Genomic DNA, 16,678 nt, shown 5'->3' on the forward strand with positions numbered 1-16,678 from the left:
GAAAGAAAAAAAAAAAAAACAACAACCCACAAACCACACAGGTTTCCATTCATGTGGTATCTTTTAGGATGATTGCATTTGGAAGGCAAGCACAAGTTTCATACACATGCTGTTCTTTTTCCCCTTAGTGGCCTGATACACTTATAAAGAAATCTTTTGACTGAGGTAATTAGGACCATTCTGATGGTTACAGTATCCATCATTTTGATAATTACTGTGTTGTCAGTTGCAGATAACAGAATTCGCTTAACTGGTTTGCACAGAACAGGATTAGAGCAGAGTATTAGGTAGTTTAGAGCTTTCCAGCAATGCCAGGGCAATAGGCAGTCAGGAGACTCCCAGGAGAATCCCCAGACTACCACACGGTCAGAATAATCCCAGGAGAAATACCCAATCAGAAGCAGGACTGTTGCCATGGAAACCCCATTGCTGTTACCACCACTCACAAAACCTATGATGGTGGAGGCAGGACCCTGGCTCCTCTCCCAAAGCCTGTCCACCGTCATACTCGCAGAGATGGATCCAACCACAGGTAGCTGCTACTTCATTTGAATCATTCTCGTGGCTGGGGTACGTGTGCATCGGCCTGACGGGAGCTGGGTCGTATGCAGAACTCTAGCTCCCAGGGAGTCCAGGCCCTGTGAGTTTCAGATAGGGCTGGGGGTGTGCCTGGGTGGCTCAGTCCGTTGAGCGCCTGATCCTTGGATTTTGATTTTGGCTCCGGTCATGGTCTCATGGTCATGGGATCGAGTTGGGCTCTGCTCTGACATCACAGATCCTGCTTGGGATTCTCTCTCTCTCTCTCTCTCTCTCTCTGCCCCTCCCCCGACCCCTTCTCTCAAATAAATAAATAAATAAATAAATAAATAAATTAGGGTTGGCATGGATGTTGTGTGGGGCAGTCTGTGGAATCTGTCACAACGACTGGCTCTACTTCAGGTAATTCGTGTGACAGAATGGTGGTAATCATGAGGGTCACGATGAGAATAATAGCTAGCATTTTTGGAGCGTGCTATTCCGCTATGAGCACCGTGCTGAATATTTTATGTGCATTTATGTGCACACTCCTCAAAGCAACACTCTGAGGTAGGTACTATTTATATCCTTGCATTGGAAGTGAAGGCGCTGACGCACAGAGTTAATGAACTTGCCCCAAGTCTCCTGGTTAAGTAGAGTCCGTCAAACTCAGGTCTGTCTGAAATCAAAGTCTGCGCTTTCAGTTAGCGTACCAATGATGATACTTTACCATTATCTTTTTAGTCCATCAGCTTGACTAGCTAATCTGCATTTCCCACGTTTCTAGAAGGCTTTTGCAAACACAGGGACTCTGATACCAGTGTCACTGGAAAAAAAAAAAAGTTGAAATTCTGAATGTAAGATGCAAAGGAAGGGGTACACCCAACCCACTCTGGGTTATATCACTTTCGTGTCAGATCTAAGGTGACTGGCCGGTGACAGGAGACGCACCAAACGGAAAGAGTGAGCTGAAAGAATTTACCTCTGAAGAGGGTGGAAAAAGCATTAGATTTCTATATCAGGTACAGCCTATGTAGGTTACTTTATCTGAAGCGGTGGGGGGTGGGGAGTGCGGATGAGGGGAACTTAAAAAGACTACCCTTGACTCTGGGCAAAACTTAAATGATTTTCTTCTCTTCCTTGATTACGATTGCCAGAGCCAGCCAGACAGGACAGGACATGTAGTCGCACAAGGGTCCTGCTGCGTTTTGAGCTTGAGGCTGAGGACCAAGTGCAATTAACATTCCAAGGTGTGAAGGGTTTCCCCACCACACGAGCCCCGCAGCATCTTGCTGTGATTACAGAGGCTGAACTGTGGCTTTCTTAATATAAAGTGTACACATTAAAGATACACAGAAAACGTCTTCAAAGTTGTAAGTCCAAACATTGCATAGAGTGTGGGACTATTATAGAATGGGGGGTAGTTTCTTTTTCTTTTTTTTTTTTTTAATGTTTTCTTTCTTGAAATGTTTATTTATTTTTGAGAGACAGAGACAGAGCACGAGGAGGCGAGGGGCAGAGAGAGAGGGAGACATGGAATCCGAAGCAGGCTCCGGGCTCTGAGCTGTCAGCACAGAGCCTGATGAGGGGCTGGAACCCACAAACCATGAGATCATGACTTGAGCCAAAGTAGGATGCTTATCTGACTGAGCCACCCAGGCACGCCTCTTTTTTTTTTTAATGTTTATTTATTTTTTGAGAGAGAGAGGGAGTGTGTGCACATGCAAAAAGGGGAGGGGCAGAGGAAGGGAGAGAACCCCAAGCAGGTTGCTCACTGTCAGCTCTGAGCCCGACCCAGGGCTCAAGCTCACAAAGGGTTTGATAATGACCTGAGCTGAAACCAAGAGTAGGTTTCTTAACCAACTGAGCCACACAGGCACCCCTGGGGGATAGTGTCAAAGGGCATGGAATTCAGTGTGTTCCTTTTGTTTCTAAGTTAAAAAACCAAAAACCAAAACCCCCAAACTAAGACTCAAACCAACTCCAGTGCAGTCATGCTTTAATCCCATTCGAAACTGTGTCATCCTGTTGTATTGAGGCCCACAGGGAATAGGGCCCAGCAAACCCCTGGACCTCCTGGTATCTGGCGTAGACACGTTTGCTGCCCTGAACTGCTTTCCTTAAAGCGAAGGCATTTTCTCTTCTGCACACAGAACGGTATTTTCCAAAGTGGAGAGTGGAAATCGCTAGCGGGAGGGTGTACGTCAATGGACTTTAACTGGTATATAAACAAATATTTTTTATTTTCATACTTAGGAGTTTAAGCATATACTAAGAAAAATATATAACAGCAACTGTGAGATTCATGGATACTGCTTATAACAAGGCTAGGAGTTGTTTTAAGAGGAGGGAGTCACTGCAAGGAGCTACATTGACAAATAAATGAATCAAGTGGTGCTCTGGCTGGCAAACCCAAAAGTTGTTCAGGTTGTCCTACAGGGATGGCATGTGGGACACTGTCAAAGGGAACAATGGGGCTGGATTCAGCTGGGGAGACCTTGAACAAGTCGCTTCTCCCCGGCCAACTTCAGACTGTAAAATAAGAGATGTTGGACAGTGGAGGGGTGTCCTTATTCTAGGAGCCAAGGCTCCCATGGTGTATCAGGGGCTGTCTCAGGAAGGAGGGTGAGGCTAGCCGTCCAGGCTCCTGCTCTCCCCGACTCCCTACCCCACTTTCAGCCCAAGCAACTTTCATTGGCATTCCATATCAGGCTTTTAATAGAAAAATAGGAGGCACTGAGGGAAAAAAAGAAGGCAGATTATAAAATCTGGGAGCACCTGGGTGGCTCAGTTGGTTAAGCGTCCGACTTCGGCTCAGGTCATGATCTTGCGGTTTATGGGTTCGAGTCCCACGTTGGGCTCTGTGCTGACAGCTCAGAGACTGGGGCCTGCTTCGGATTCCGTGTCTCCCTGTCTCTCTGCCTCTCCTTGCTCGAGCTCTGTCTCTTCTCTCTCAAAAATAAATAAACATTAAAAAAAATTGCAAAATTTCTCTGGGCAGCTTTTTAAACACAGCTGGCCTGTTCAACCATCCCAAACGTTTTTCTAAAGGGGTATACAAAATCACCTGGAAATAAATATTTATTGTAGGGTCGGCTGGGTGGCTCAGTCGGTCAAGCGGCTGGCTCTTGGTTGCAGCTCAGGTCATGATCTTCTGGTTCGTGGGTTCGAGCCCCACATTGGGCTCTGCACTGATAGTGTGAAACCTGCTTGGGATTCTCTCTCTCCCCCTCTGTCTCTGTTCCTCCCCCACTCTCTCTCTCTAAAAATAAATAAATAAACTTAAAAAATATTTATTGTAGCTTATATATTAATATCAGGTCAAATTTACAATAAGTAGATTCTGAATAGAGCTATATTTATTACTATGTTGTGTACACATTTTAAAATGCTTTCAAGCCCTTTGAGAGTATACTGACGTTACAGAGCATAATTTTACATTTTACATATATTTTAAAAGATAGAAAAGTTTATAGTTGCTGTAACTATTTGTCTGATGCATTGCTGATCATGTCAAAAATGCATTAGCTTCATAGTCCTGAGTCAAGAACATAATTTCTAATTACTACACTATGTGAGAAAATATTATCTTACAAAATAAAATGCACAAGCTTTATGGTTAGAGAGTTTGGGTTCAAATCTTGGTATTAACTTACTACTATTACCCTTTTCCTCTCTAAATCTCACTCTCCTGACCTACAAGATAGAGAAAATAATAATAAAGTGACAGGTTATTGCCAGGCTGTCTGTAAACTACTCAGTCCGGTGCCTGGTAGCACATCATAAGTGAGATGATGATATTGATGGGGATGAAATGTCTTGCTTTCTATTTTCCCTTCTCTTTTTTAACTTTTTCCCATCCATATGACTCACACTTCTCCTCTCTGATCATTTATTTCATTATTCACTTTTTTAGAATTTTTATCATAATCACTTTATGTAATGATGGAGTGTTTGATAATTTATTTTTTTAGGTGTTTGTTTATTTTAATTTTTTTTTTTTTATATTTGAGAGAGAGACAGTGTGAGAGCAGGGGAGGGGCAGAGAGAGACAGAATCTGAAGCAAGCTCCAGGCTCTGAGCTATAAGCACAGAGCCTGACAGGGGGCTCAAACCCACGAGCTGTGAGATCATGACCTGAGCCCAAGTCAGACCCTTAGTCAACTGAGCCACCCAGGAGCCCCAATGATTATTTGTTTTTGAGACAGAGAGAGAGAGAGAGAGAGAGAGCGAGAGAGAGAGAGCAGGGGAGGTGCAGAGAGAGACGGGAAGAGAGGATCTGAAGCAGGCTCTGCACTGAGAGCAGAGATCCCAACACTCAACCGACTGAACCACCCAGACACCCCTTTGATAATTTATTTAACAAGTTAATGATACAAAATTTCATGTCCTCTACACTTAGTCACACGTCCATGTGACTGTGACAGGCGAGTAAAATGAGGGGGATAAAGTCAACATTGAGACTGACTTTCCCAAGAAATTTACCTCATTTCAATGATGGAACCCCTCTTATATGTCCAGTGCTGTGCTGGAGAATCATATGCCCTGATTTTAATAAGTTTTATTACTCTAAATTACTTTCTGACTTTACTTACTTTACATACTTCAAAATAGTCCCAATTTTTAGTTCTAAAATATAGCTACTCTACCTATGAGAACTTTGCTCTGCTTAGAAACACATGAGGATCATGAACTCGTTCTTACCGCTTTGGGACTCTGTTACATAGAAGTGAAGTCTTCCTCTATGGGAACCTTAAAAATAAGCCATCTACCTCGGAATGGCTACCTCAGCATTTAGCACAGTGTGTTATTAATGTTTCAGGATGAAGTGTTTTGTTCCTTAATGCTGTGTTAGGGTAATATTGTTACACTGGTTCTTTTTCTTCCTCCTGGTGGTGTTTGCCATACTTCCCAGAGCCTCTGATAAGCTGATATGCACTGTAATTTCCTAAAAGGAAGATACAGTCACGTTGGCCAAACTTAACCACAGCGCGTTTTCCTGAGGAGTATCTCTTGAATGAGAGAGTTCAGTGGAACATACTCCAAGATAGGACGACCTGCTTTTATCCTGGGACTAACATGCTGGCAGTTATCGGGTCTCCCTGTTTCGTTACATAGACACTAGCATTTCCCACCAGTGTGGCTTCGTGCTGGTCAAGATGATTTTTACAAAGTGGGCTTCGTGCTGGTCAAGATGATTTTTACAAACCTAAAGGTTCTCCTCACAAGGAAACACCGCGTGTTTGTAACTAAATGAGAGGTGAGTGGTAACTAAGCCTACTGTGGTCATTATGTTGCAATACATACAGGTCCAGCGTTTATGCGGGCTACCTGAAACTTACACAGAGCTCTGTGTTCGTTCCATCTCAGTAAAACTGGAGGAAAGGTGATTTGAAAAACATTTTTGGCAGAAGCCCAAAGAATCCCTGCTAGATGCCTTAAGCATCAAAGAGAAAAACTGACATGTGGTGAGGATTATAGACGGAAGTAACTCTTCTTGGGAGGCGTTACTTCTCTCCTAGCCCATGAGGACCAATCAATAACAATGAGAACTCTTTTCGCTTACCAGGCACTGTGCTATGCACTTCACCTAAATGAACTCAATTACTTCCATAGCGTAGGTGTAGATGTTATGAGTCCCATTTTTCAATAAAAAAAAAAGAGCGTTAGAGAAAGTTAAGTAACTCGTTGGACGTGACCAGCAATTATCCGGAAGTTCTGGATTCAAATTGAAATCTCTGGCACTAAAACCCATGGCCTTAAACAATAAAAAGAATGAGGGGGAAACACGACTATTTATAAGTGGACGTTTGGATACCCATCTACCCTTGTAGGGCTCCAGCTGCCAGGACTTTAAGTCAGGCCAGAGCCCCCAAGGTGTGTGACCCAAAGTGACCACATTAATTTCTCATACCTTAGGACAGTGATTAGACGCTGACACGTATGGGGTGTTTCCCGGGTGCCAGGTGCTGCTATGATCTTCACAAGCATTATTTCACTTAAATTTCCAAGTCCCAAACTGTGAGGCCTATGTATAATGATCCCATTTTTACAGATGAGCATAGGTCCAGAGAAGCTAATTTGCTTGCCCATTGCCACACAGCTAGGAAACAGCAGACCTGGCCTTCAAACCCAGGTCTGCTCTGTGTTCAAGACACACGCTTAACCCACTTCCTGTGCTGTTACCCCACCAGGTACTATATAAGACACATTGAATAGTCTTGATTCAATATGTCCTTAAAAATCCAGGTGCCCTGGGTGACTCAGTCAGTTGAACGTCCAGCTCTTGATTTCAGCTCAGGTCATGATCTCATGGGTTCGTGGGACTGAGCCCTGTATCAGGCTCTCACAGCCCAGAGCCTGCTTGGGATTCTGTCTCTGCCCCTGCTCATGTTCTCTCTTTCAAAATAAATAAATACACTTAAAAAAAATTCTATCATAGCTCTGAATTAAAGCTGGAAGAACACTGAAAAATTAGTCCTCTTTTCAGATATCTCTCAGCTGTGAACATTTGATTTTTTTTTTTTTTTCCCCTAGGCAGCACTTAAATCTCAGTCCTATTTAGCGGGATTCCACTTTTGGGAGAGCTTGATAGGAGCCCCCTGGCATGTTTAGGAAGCTGGAAAAGGCCCGACTTTTCCTTTCTTGCCTCCTGGCTCAACCAATGGGATGTTCCAGCTGAGAACAGTGATCTTGGAGGGAATGATGATACAAAGACACAGGAACCTTTAGGGAGCACTTACAAAGTGCCTGTGGAGCGGACTGTCCCGTGGCCGTGGCCATGAGTAATGTTCCTGTGTCATGTCTTTGGCTAGGTTTCCTGCTGACTCATGTCCATTGGTTCTTTCCTGTTTGCTGGGGCCAGTCGCGCAACTTACCCACCTATTCTGTGACCCACCAATATCCTGCCAGTGCCCTCCCTATCTGTTTAGGCAAACTGTACATGGCTCCTGATGTGTACAACCAAGAACCTGACATGTACACAATGATTCACACATTTGGAATTATATAGTTGGAGCCGAGGATGGACTTTTGTCTTAGACTTCTACATCTGATAAAAAGGATCTTCTTTTCTGAGGTCCGAGGTGAAGGACATAGGTGTGGCTCTGTACTTGGGTAACAACCACCTTTTGTACTTTGGGGCTATGAGCAGTGGGTTCCAATTTCTCAGCCAGGCCTCCAGGGCTTTGACCAGAATGGCCCCATGCATGGCTCTGTTTCCTACTCTCCTAGACTGGGCCTGTACTGCAGCTGATGTGGCCCTCTGGCTGATCTGTAGCCTTGTTTTTCATTTTCTGACCCAAATACTCACCTGCCTTCCAGAGGTCAGCCTTTTATCTTTCTTTCTTTCTTTCTTTCTTTCTTTCTTTCTTTCTTTCTTTCTTTCTTCTTTCACACATAGCGATAAATGGAAAGCTTGGTGTTAATGCATCTTGAGTTGTCCACTTATGAGCACTTCTTCTAGCCACAGCCTTGTTCCCCACTGTCCCCAGCTCTGCTGAGGACCACAGTTTGCTCCATGGTCTGCTAACTCCAATGCCAGGCCTGCTTAAGTCCCCTCGATACGAGAAGAGTCCAGTCCTTTCTTCACAGGCCACTGGGGAGCGGGGAAGGGGCCCGTGTCTCCTCCTGTTTGGCCACAACCAGTGCAGATGGTGCAGATAGAAACAGCTCCCGGCCTGTTGGGGCAATTGGAAAAGGAATTGAAATTTCTCAGAGAAAAGGTTAAAGCTCTTGGAGAATTTGATTGTCTCAGAGTCACGAGGGAAAGGAGCGCAGGGTTAGGATTTCAAAGGGTGAGGGTGGAGGGTTCTCCTGAGGTCCAGCCCTGACTGTTCCACTCTCTCAAGCATCTTCTACTGTAAGACTCTTGGGAACCTTCTTCACTTCACTGGGAACCACTGGGAAGGACCTACTCCATCCCTGTCTCCAGACAATCCCTCAGTCCCACTGGGGATCTCAGCAGGACTACCAACCTTGCTTGGACAGCTACTGTCCTACGCAGCTGATGGAGGCAGGAAGAGATGGGGGTGAAGGGTGGGGGTACAGCTCTGGTTCAGAATAGCTTTCTGCTATTCCCTTCAAGGTGAGCTGCATCAGACAGCGTCACTAACTCTGGAATTTGCTAGATCAGATGCAAGAATATTCCTCAAGTAGTGCTTAATTAAGGAGAAACTTCCTTCCTTATCACAGTGCTTCCCTTTTCCCTGGAAGTCCCTAAATCCCATTATAATGGGAAAACAGGGTTTGTCCCTTTCTCATTTTGCCTATCAGAACAATGTTTTTTACCTTAAAAAACAAAAACAAAACAGAAACCAGTTTAAAAAATTGAAGTAAAATTAACATTGTGCTAATACATAACTAACATAACATATAACATATCATGTTATGTTAGTTTCAGATGTACAATATAATGATTCAATAATTCTATTCATTTCTCAGTGCCCATCAAGGTAAGTGTGTACTCTAAATCCCGTTTCTTTTTTATCCCCTCACCCACCTCCCCCTCTGGCAGCCACCAGTTTGTTATCTGTAATTAAGAGTCTGGGTTTTTGTTTGTTTCTTTTTTTTCTTTGTTCATTCGTTTTGTTTCTTTAAAAAAAATTTTTTTTTGGTGTTTACTTATTTTTGAGAGAGAGAGAGAGAGAGAGAGAGAGCGTGAACAGGGGAGGAGCAGAGAGAGAATGAGACACAGAATCTGAAGCAGGCCCCAGGCTCTGAACTATCAGCACAGAGCCCGACGCGGGGCTCGAACTCACGGACTGCGAGATGGTGACCTGAGCCGAAGTCGGACACTCAACCGACTGAGCCACCCTGGCGCCCCCATTGAGCCCGACGCGGGGCTCGAACTCACGGACTGCGAGATGGTGACCTGAGCCGAAGTCGGACACTCAACCGACTGAGCCACCCTGGCGCCCCCATTCATTTTGTTTCTTCAATTCCACATCTGAGTGAAATCATACGGTGTTTGTCTTTCTCTGAGTGACTTATTTCACTTAGCATTATACCCTTCAGCTCCATCCATGTCGTTGCAAATGGCAAGGTTTCATTCTTTTTTATGGCCAAGTGTATTCCATTGTATACCTACACCACGTCTTTATCCATTCATCTATCGATGGACACTTGGGCTGGTTCCATAGTTTAGCTATTGTAAATAATGCTGTGAGAATCACAGGGGCACATGTATCTTTTTGAATTAGTGATTTTCTATTCGTTGGGTAAATACCCAGTAGTGGAATTACTGGATCATACGATATTTCTATTTTTAATTTTTTGAGGACCACCCATACTGTTTTCCACAGTGGCTGCCCCAGTTTGCATTCCCATCAACAGTGCACGAGGGTTCCCTTTCCCCCACATCGTCACCAACATTTATTTTTTTGTCTTTATTTTTGCTGTGCTGACAAGTGTTAAGTGATGTCTCATGGCTTCAATTTGCATTTCCCTGATGATGAGTGATGTTGAGCGTCTTTTCATGCGTCTGTTGTCTTCTTTGGGAAGATGTTGATTCAGGTCCTCTGCCCACTTTTTAATTTGATTGCCTTTTTGGTGTTGAGTTGTGTAAGTTCTTTACATATTTTGGATACTCATCCCTTATAGGATATATCATTTGTAAGTATCTTCTCCCATTCAGTAGGCTGCCTTTTTGTTTTGTTGATGCTTTCCTTCACTGTGCAGAAGCCAATAGTCTAAGTTTGCTCTGGTTTCCCTTACCTAAGGAGACATATCTAGAAAAATGTTTCTACAGTCAATGTCAGAGATTATAGCCTATGTTTTCTTCTAGGAGTTTTATGTCTTCAGATCTTTGATCCATTTTAAGTTCATTTTTGTGTATGGTATAAGAAAGTGATCCAGTTTCATTCTTTTGCATGGAGCTGTCCAGTTTTCCCAACACAATTTGTTGAATAAACTGTTTTTTCTCCATTGTATATTCTTGACTCCTTTCTCATACATGAATTGACAGTATAAGCATGGGTTTATTTCTAGACTCTTTATTTTGTTCTTTTGATCTATGTGTCTATTTTCATGCCAGTACCATACTGTTTTGGTTACTACAACTTTTGTAGCGTATCTTGACATTTGGGATCGTGATATCTCCAGCTTTGTACTTTTTCAAGATTCCTTGGGCTATTTGGGGTCTTTTATGATTGCATACAAATTTTAGGATTATTTGTTCTAGTTCTGTGAAAAATTTTGTTGGTATTTTGACAGGAATTGCGTTAAATCTGTAGATTACTTTGGGTTGTATGGTCTTTTTTTTTTTTTTTTTTTGCTTTTTACAACAGTTTATTTATTTCTTTTTTTTTTAATATATGAAATTTATTGTCAAATTGGTTTCCATACAACACCCAGTGCTCATCCCAAAAGGTGCCCTCCTCAATACCCATCACCCACCCTCCCCGGGTTGTATGGTCATTTTAACAATATTGGTTCTTCCAATCCGTGAGTGTGGAATATCTTTCTATTTAAAAAAAAAATTTTTAATGTTTATTTCTTTTTGAGAGAGAGAGAGAAAAATGAGTGGGCCAGGAGCAGAGAGAGGGTGACAGAGAATCCAAAGCAGACTCCGTGCTGTCAGTACAAAGCCCGACGTGGGGCTCAAACCCACGAACCGTGAAATCACGACCTGAGCTGAAGTCAGATATTCAACCAACTGAGCCACCCAGGTGTCCCTCTTTCCATTTATTTGTGTCATCTTCAATTTCTTTCATTAATGTTTTCTAGTTTTCAGAGTACGGGTCTTTTACTTCTTTGGTTAAGTTTATCCCTAGGTATTTTATTCTTTTTGGTGCAATTGTAAATGAGATTTTTCCCCCCTCTTTCTGCTACTTCAGTATTAGTGTATAGAAATGCAACAGATTTATATATATTAATTTTGTACCCTGTGACTTTACTGAAATCATTTGTCAGTTCTGGTAGTTTTTAGCAGACCCTTTAGGGGGTTCTATATAGAGAGATATAATTCATGTATGATACAATTCACCCACGTAAAGTATACAATTCAATGGTTTTCAGTGTGTTCGCAGAGTTGTGCATCCATTACAATACATTTTAGAACATTTCATCACCTAAAAATGAGACCCCACAGCCATTAGCAGTCATTCCTTATTTCTTTTGAACCCCCTCAGCCTTAAGCAGCCCCTAATTTACTTCATATCTCTATGGATTTGCCTTTATGGGCATTTAATATGAGCGGAATCACAATACGTGGCATTTTGTGACCGACTTCGCTCGCTTAGCATAATGTTTTCAAGGTTCAGCCACGTTGTAGCCCTATGGTGGTGCCTCATTCCTTTCTTTATGACCGAATAATATTCTCTTGTGTGGCTACACCACGGTTTATTTATCCATTCATCAGCTTATGGATCTTTGAGTTGTTTCTTTTTGCCTAGTACGAATAATGCTGCCACGAGCACTCGTGTACAAATCTTGTGCACGCATGTTTTTTCAGTTTCTCTCGGGTGTATACCTCGGTGTGGAATTGCGCGCTCCTGTGATAGCTCTATGTTTAATCTTCTGAAAACCTGCCAAGATATTTTCCACAGTGGCTGCACTATCTTGCACTCCCACCAGCAGTGTATAGGGCTTTCAACTTCTCCACATCCTTGCCAACATTTTTATTGTGTTGTGCAAAACTATCTTTTGTATTATCATAGTCATCCTGATAGGTATAAAGTGATACTTCATTGTGGTTTTGATTTTCATTTCTTTGATGGCTTAAAAGATGGTGAGTGGTTCTTCTAGTGCCTATCAGGCATTTGTGTATCTTCTTTGAGAAATGGCTATTCGGATTCTTTGCCCGTTAAAAACTTTTTTAAAAAAATTTATTTATAAGTAAGTAATCTCTACACCCAACATGGGGCTCGAACTCAGGACCTCGAGATCAAGAGTCGCATGCTTTTCCAACTGAGCCAGCCAGGCATCTTTGCCCATTTTTTAATTGGGTTGTTTGTTGTTGTCAAGGTGTAAGAGTATTTTTATATTCTAGATACAAATCCCTTATCAGATATATGATTTGCAGATGTTTTCTTCCATTTTTGTAAGTTGTCTTTTCGCTTTTTTGATGGAATCTTTTTTTATTTTTATTTTTATTTATTTTTTATTTTTTTTCAATATATGAAATTTATTGTCAAATTGGTTTCCATACAACACCCAGTGCTCATCCCAAAAGGTGCCCTCCTCAATACCCATCACCCACCCTCCCCTCCCTCCCACCCCCCATCAACCCTCAGTTTGTTCTCAGTTTTTAAGAGTCTCTTATGCTTTGGTTCTCTCCCACTCTAACCTCTTTTTTTTTTTTTTTTCCTTCCCCTCCTCCATGGGTTTCTGTTAAGTTTCTCAGGATCCACATAAGAGTGAAAACATATGGTATCTGTCTTTCTCTGTATGGCTTATTTCACTTAGCATCACACTCTCCAGTTCCATCCATGTTGCTACAAAGGGCCATATTTCATTCTTTCTCCTTGCCACGTAGTACTCCATTGTGTATATAAACCACAATTTCTTTCTCCATTCATCAGTTGATGGACATTTAGGCTCTTTCCATAATTTGGCTATTGTTGAGAGTGCTGCTATAAACATTGGGGTACAAGTGCCCCTATGCATCAGTACTCCTGTATCCCTTGGGTAAATTCCTAGCAGTGCTATTGCTGGGTCATAGGGTAGGTCTATTTTTAATTTTCTGAGGAACCTCCACACTGCTTTCCAGAGCAGCTGCACCAATTTGCATTCCCACCAACAGTGCAAGAGGGTTCCCGTTTCTCCACACCCTCTCCAGCATCTATAGTCTCCTGATTTGTTCATTTTGGCCACTCTGACTGGCGTGAGGTGATATCTGAGTGTGGTTTTGATTTGTATTTCCCTGATGAGGAGCGACGTTGAGCATCTTTTCATGTGCCTGTTGGCCATCCGGATGTCTTCTTTAGAGAAGTGTCTATTCATGTTTCCTGCCCATTTCTTCACTGGGTTATTTGTTTTTCGGGTGTGGAGTTTGGTGAGCTCTTTATAGATTTTGGATACTAGCCCTTTGTCCGATATGTCATTTGCAAATATCTTTTCTCATTCCGTTGGTTGTCTTTTAGTTTTGTTGGTTGTTTCCTTTGCTGTGCAGAAGCTTTTTATCTTCATAAGGTCCCAGTAATTCATTTTTGCTTTTAATTCCCTTGCCTTTGGGGATGTGTTGAGTAAGAGATTGCTACGGCTGAGGTCAGAGAGGTCTTTTCCTGCTTTCTCCTCTAAGGTTTTGATGGTTTCCTGTCTCACATTCAGGTCCTTTATCCATTTTGAGTTTATTTTTGTGAATGGTGTGAGAAAGTGGTCTAGTTTCAACCTTCTGCATGTTGCTGTCCAGTTCTCCCAGCACCATTTGTTAAAGAGACTGTCTTTTTTCCATTGGATGTTCTTTCCTGCTTTATCAAAGATTAGTTGGCCATACGTGTGTGGGTCTAGTTCTGGGGTTTCTATTCTATTCCATCGGTCTATGTGTCTGTTTTTGTGCCAGATGGAATCCTTTTTTAAAGATTGTATTTATTTAAAAATCTTTTTTAAAGTTTTAAAAAATTTATTTATTCTTGAGAGAGAGAGCAAGTGAGAGTGGGGGAGGGGCAGAGAGAGAGGGAGAGAGAGAGAATCCCAAACAGGTTCTGCACCGTTAGTGTGGAGCCCCACGTGGTCCTCGAACTCACAAACTGGGAGATCATGACCTGAGCTGAAATCAAGAGTTGGGCACGTAACCAACTGAGCCACCCAGGTGCCCCAGGAAACTCAACTTGAGAACCAGAATTTTAGAAAGATTGATAAAACAACATGCTGGGAAATAAAAAAACAAGTCCAATCACAATGAATTTGGTAAAAATACTACTGTAAGGGGCACCTAGGTGGCTCAGTTGTTTAAGCATCCGACTTCGGCCTAGGTCATGATCTCGCTGTTCCCTAGTTCGAGCCCCACATCAGGGTCTGTGCTGACTCTCGGAGCCTGGAGGCTGTTTCAGATTCTGTGTCTCCCTCTCTGTCTTTCTGCCCCTCTCCCACTCATGCTCTGTCTCTGTCTCTGTCTCTCTTTCAAAAATAAATAAACATTTAAAAATTACTATAAAATATTAATATTCTACATTTTATGATTTATTAAATCCATTGGTAATATTGCTAGCATTAGACATTTTAGCAAGAACAAAAAGTATATATTTTAAATAAAATTAGGAATGGCTTGGAATGTGCCTAGAATGTTTTTTTATTTTTTTTAATGTTTATTTACTATTGAGAGACAGACAAACACAGAGCATGAGCAGGGGAAGGGCCGAGAAATGGAGAGACAAAGAATCTGAAGCAGGCTCCAGGCTCTGAGCTGTCAGCACAGAGCCCAACGTGGGGCTCGAACTCACAAACCACGAGATCACGACCTGAGCCGAAGTTGGACGCCTAACCGACTGAGCCACCCAGGTGCCCCTGTGCCTCAAAATTTTAAGTAAATAAATAAATCTGTACTGGGTATGGGTGCTTCAAACTTTTTACTGAATGTTCTTCCAAAAAGGTTTGGGTACCACTGGTCTAAACTATTACATTATAATGAAAAATTACGTTGTGAATTGCCGATAAGGAGCTATCGTATAGAGCATTTCTCAAACTCGTCTGGCCGTGAAATGTTTGGAGACATGAGTGTTCCAAAGAATCTTTGGACAATGCTGGATGATGGTTGAGAGAGGGTGGACCCAGAGGCAGAGTTGAATTTGACCACCAGCCTCATCACGTACTAGCTAGATGACCTGAACATATTACTAAATCTTTTTGAGCCTCTGTTTCCTTACCTGTAATATGGGGCTATAATATCCACCTCATATGTTTGAATGAACTTTAAAAATGATATTGAATATACGTGCATAGCATACTGCCTGACATTTGTGAGTATTTTTTGAAAAGAAGCTTTCCGTATTCTGTCACCTGTGATAGTTAGAGACTTAGCTTTAGCTTTCGTAACTACACTTCTTCAGCGCAAGGGTTGGATCTTCTTTTTTTTTTTAATTTTTTTTTAATGTTTTTTTTTTATTTATATTTGAGACAGAGAGAGACAGAGCATGAATGGGGGAGGGTCAGAACGAGAGGGAGACACAGAATCTGAAGCAGGCTCCAGGCTCTGAGCTGTCAGCCCAGAGCCTGACGCGGGGCTCGAACTCACGGACCGTGAGATCGTGACCTGAGCCAAAGTCGGACGCTTAACCGACTGAGCCACCCAGGCGCCCCCGCAAGGGTTGGATCTTCTATTACAAGCCCTGTGTAACACTTAGCTGCAAGAGACATTCATGAATGAATGAAGAAAGAAATAACAGAAGCAGAATTCTCTGAATCTCAAGTCTGGTGGACAACGTGTATCACTGAAGACAGAGGGAAAAACATTTCCTCCTCAGCTGCTTATAACTCACCTTTTAATGACTAAAAGAACGAGTCCTCATTCTCGGTGTTTGTTACCCAGGCCGTTGATAACAATTAGCCAGTAATTAATTGTTTCCAGCTGCTTTCCTTTGATTAATCATGCAAACAAATTTATTACAGTTCCCCTGTGGCGTGGTATGGCTAGGAGCTAGAAACTTAGCACACCTGAGATGAAGACAAGATGCCCATGAGTGCTTTTTCAAAAAAAAATTTTTTTTAAGTGTATCGATTTATTTTAGTAATCTCTATACCCAACATGGGACTCGAACTTGTGACCCCAAGATCAAGAGTTGTATGCTCTTCCAACTGAGCCAGCCAGGTACTCCGTTGTGAGTGCTTTTTTTTTTTAATTTTTAAAAAATGTTTATTTATTTTTGAGAGCGAGAAAGACAGAGCATGAGTGGGGGAGGGTCAGAGAGAGAAGGAGACACAGAATCCGAAGCAGGCTCCCGGCTCCCAGCTGTCAGCACAGAGCCTGACACAGGGCTCAAACTCACAAACCATGAGATCATGGCCGGAGTTGAAATCAGGCGCTTAACTGACTGAGCCACCTAGGTGCCCCCTATCATGAATGCTTTAAAGGTCAGGGGTGTGAGGTGAGGCCAAGGCAAGGTCAGCCATGAGATGATACAGTAGGCTTCCTCCACCCTCATTTTATTCAGGTATAATTGACAAATCTATAACATATTTTAAATGTACAACGTGTGGGGCGCCTGGGTGGCTCAGTTGGTTAAGC

At 42.5% G+C, this 16,678-nt stretch overlaps 1 protein-coding gene across 2 annotated transcripts in view; it reads left to right on the forward strand.

Moving 5' to 3' along the window:
- NF1 (neurofibromin 1) overlaps positions 1 to 16,678 on the forward strand; it is a 319,551-nt gene that overhangs the window by 44,046 nt on the left and 258,827 nt on the right. Inside the window, exon 1 of one of the 2 annotated variants that reach the window (XM_042966176.1) lies at positions 466 to 532. The exons of the other annotated variant lie outside the window; for it this stretch is intronic. The gene's annotated coding sequence lies outside the window, so the exon portion shown is untranslated. Of the gene's footprint in view, positions 1 to 465; positions 533 to 16,678 lie in introns of those variants that run through there. 2 annotated transcript variants of the gene reach the window in all.

Source organism: Panthera tigris, chromosome E1 (assembly GCF_018350195.1).
Source record: "Panthera tigris isolate Pti1 chromosome E1, P.tigris_Pti1_mat1.1, whole genome shotgun sequence".
In the NCBI taxonomy this organism is placed as follows: Eukaryota; Metazoa; Chordata; class Mammalia; order Carnivora; family Felidae; genus Panthera; species Panthera tigris.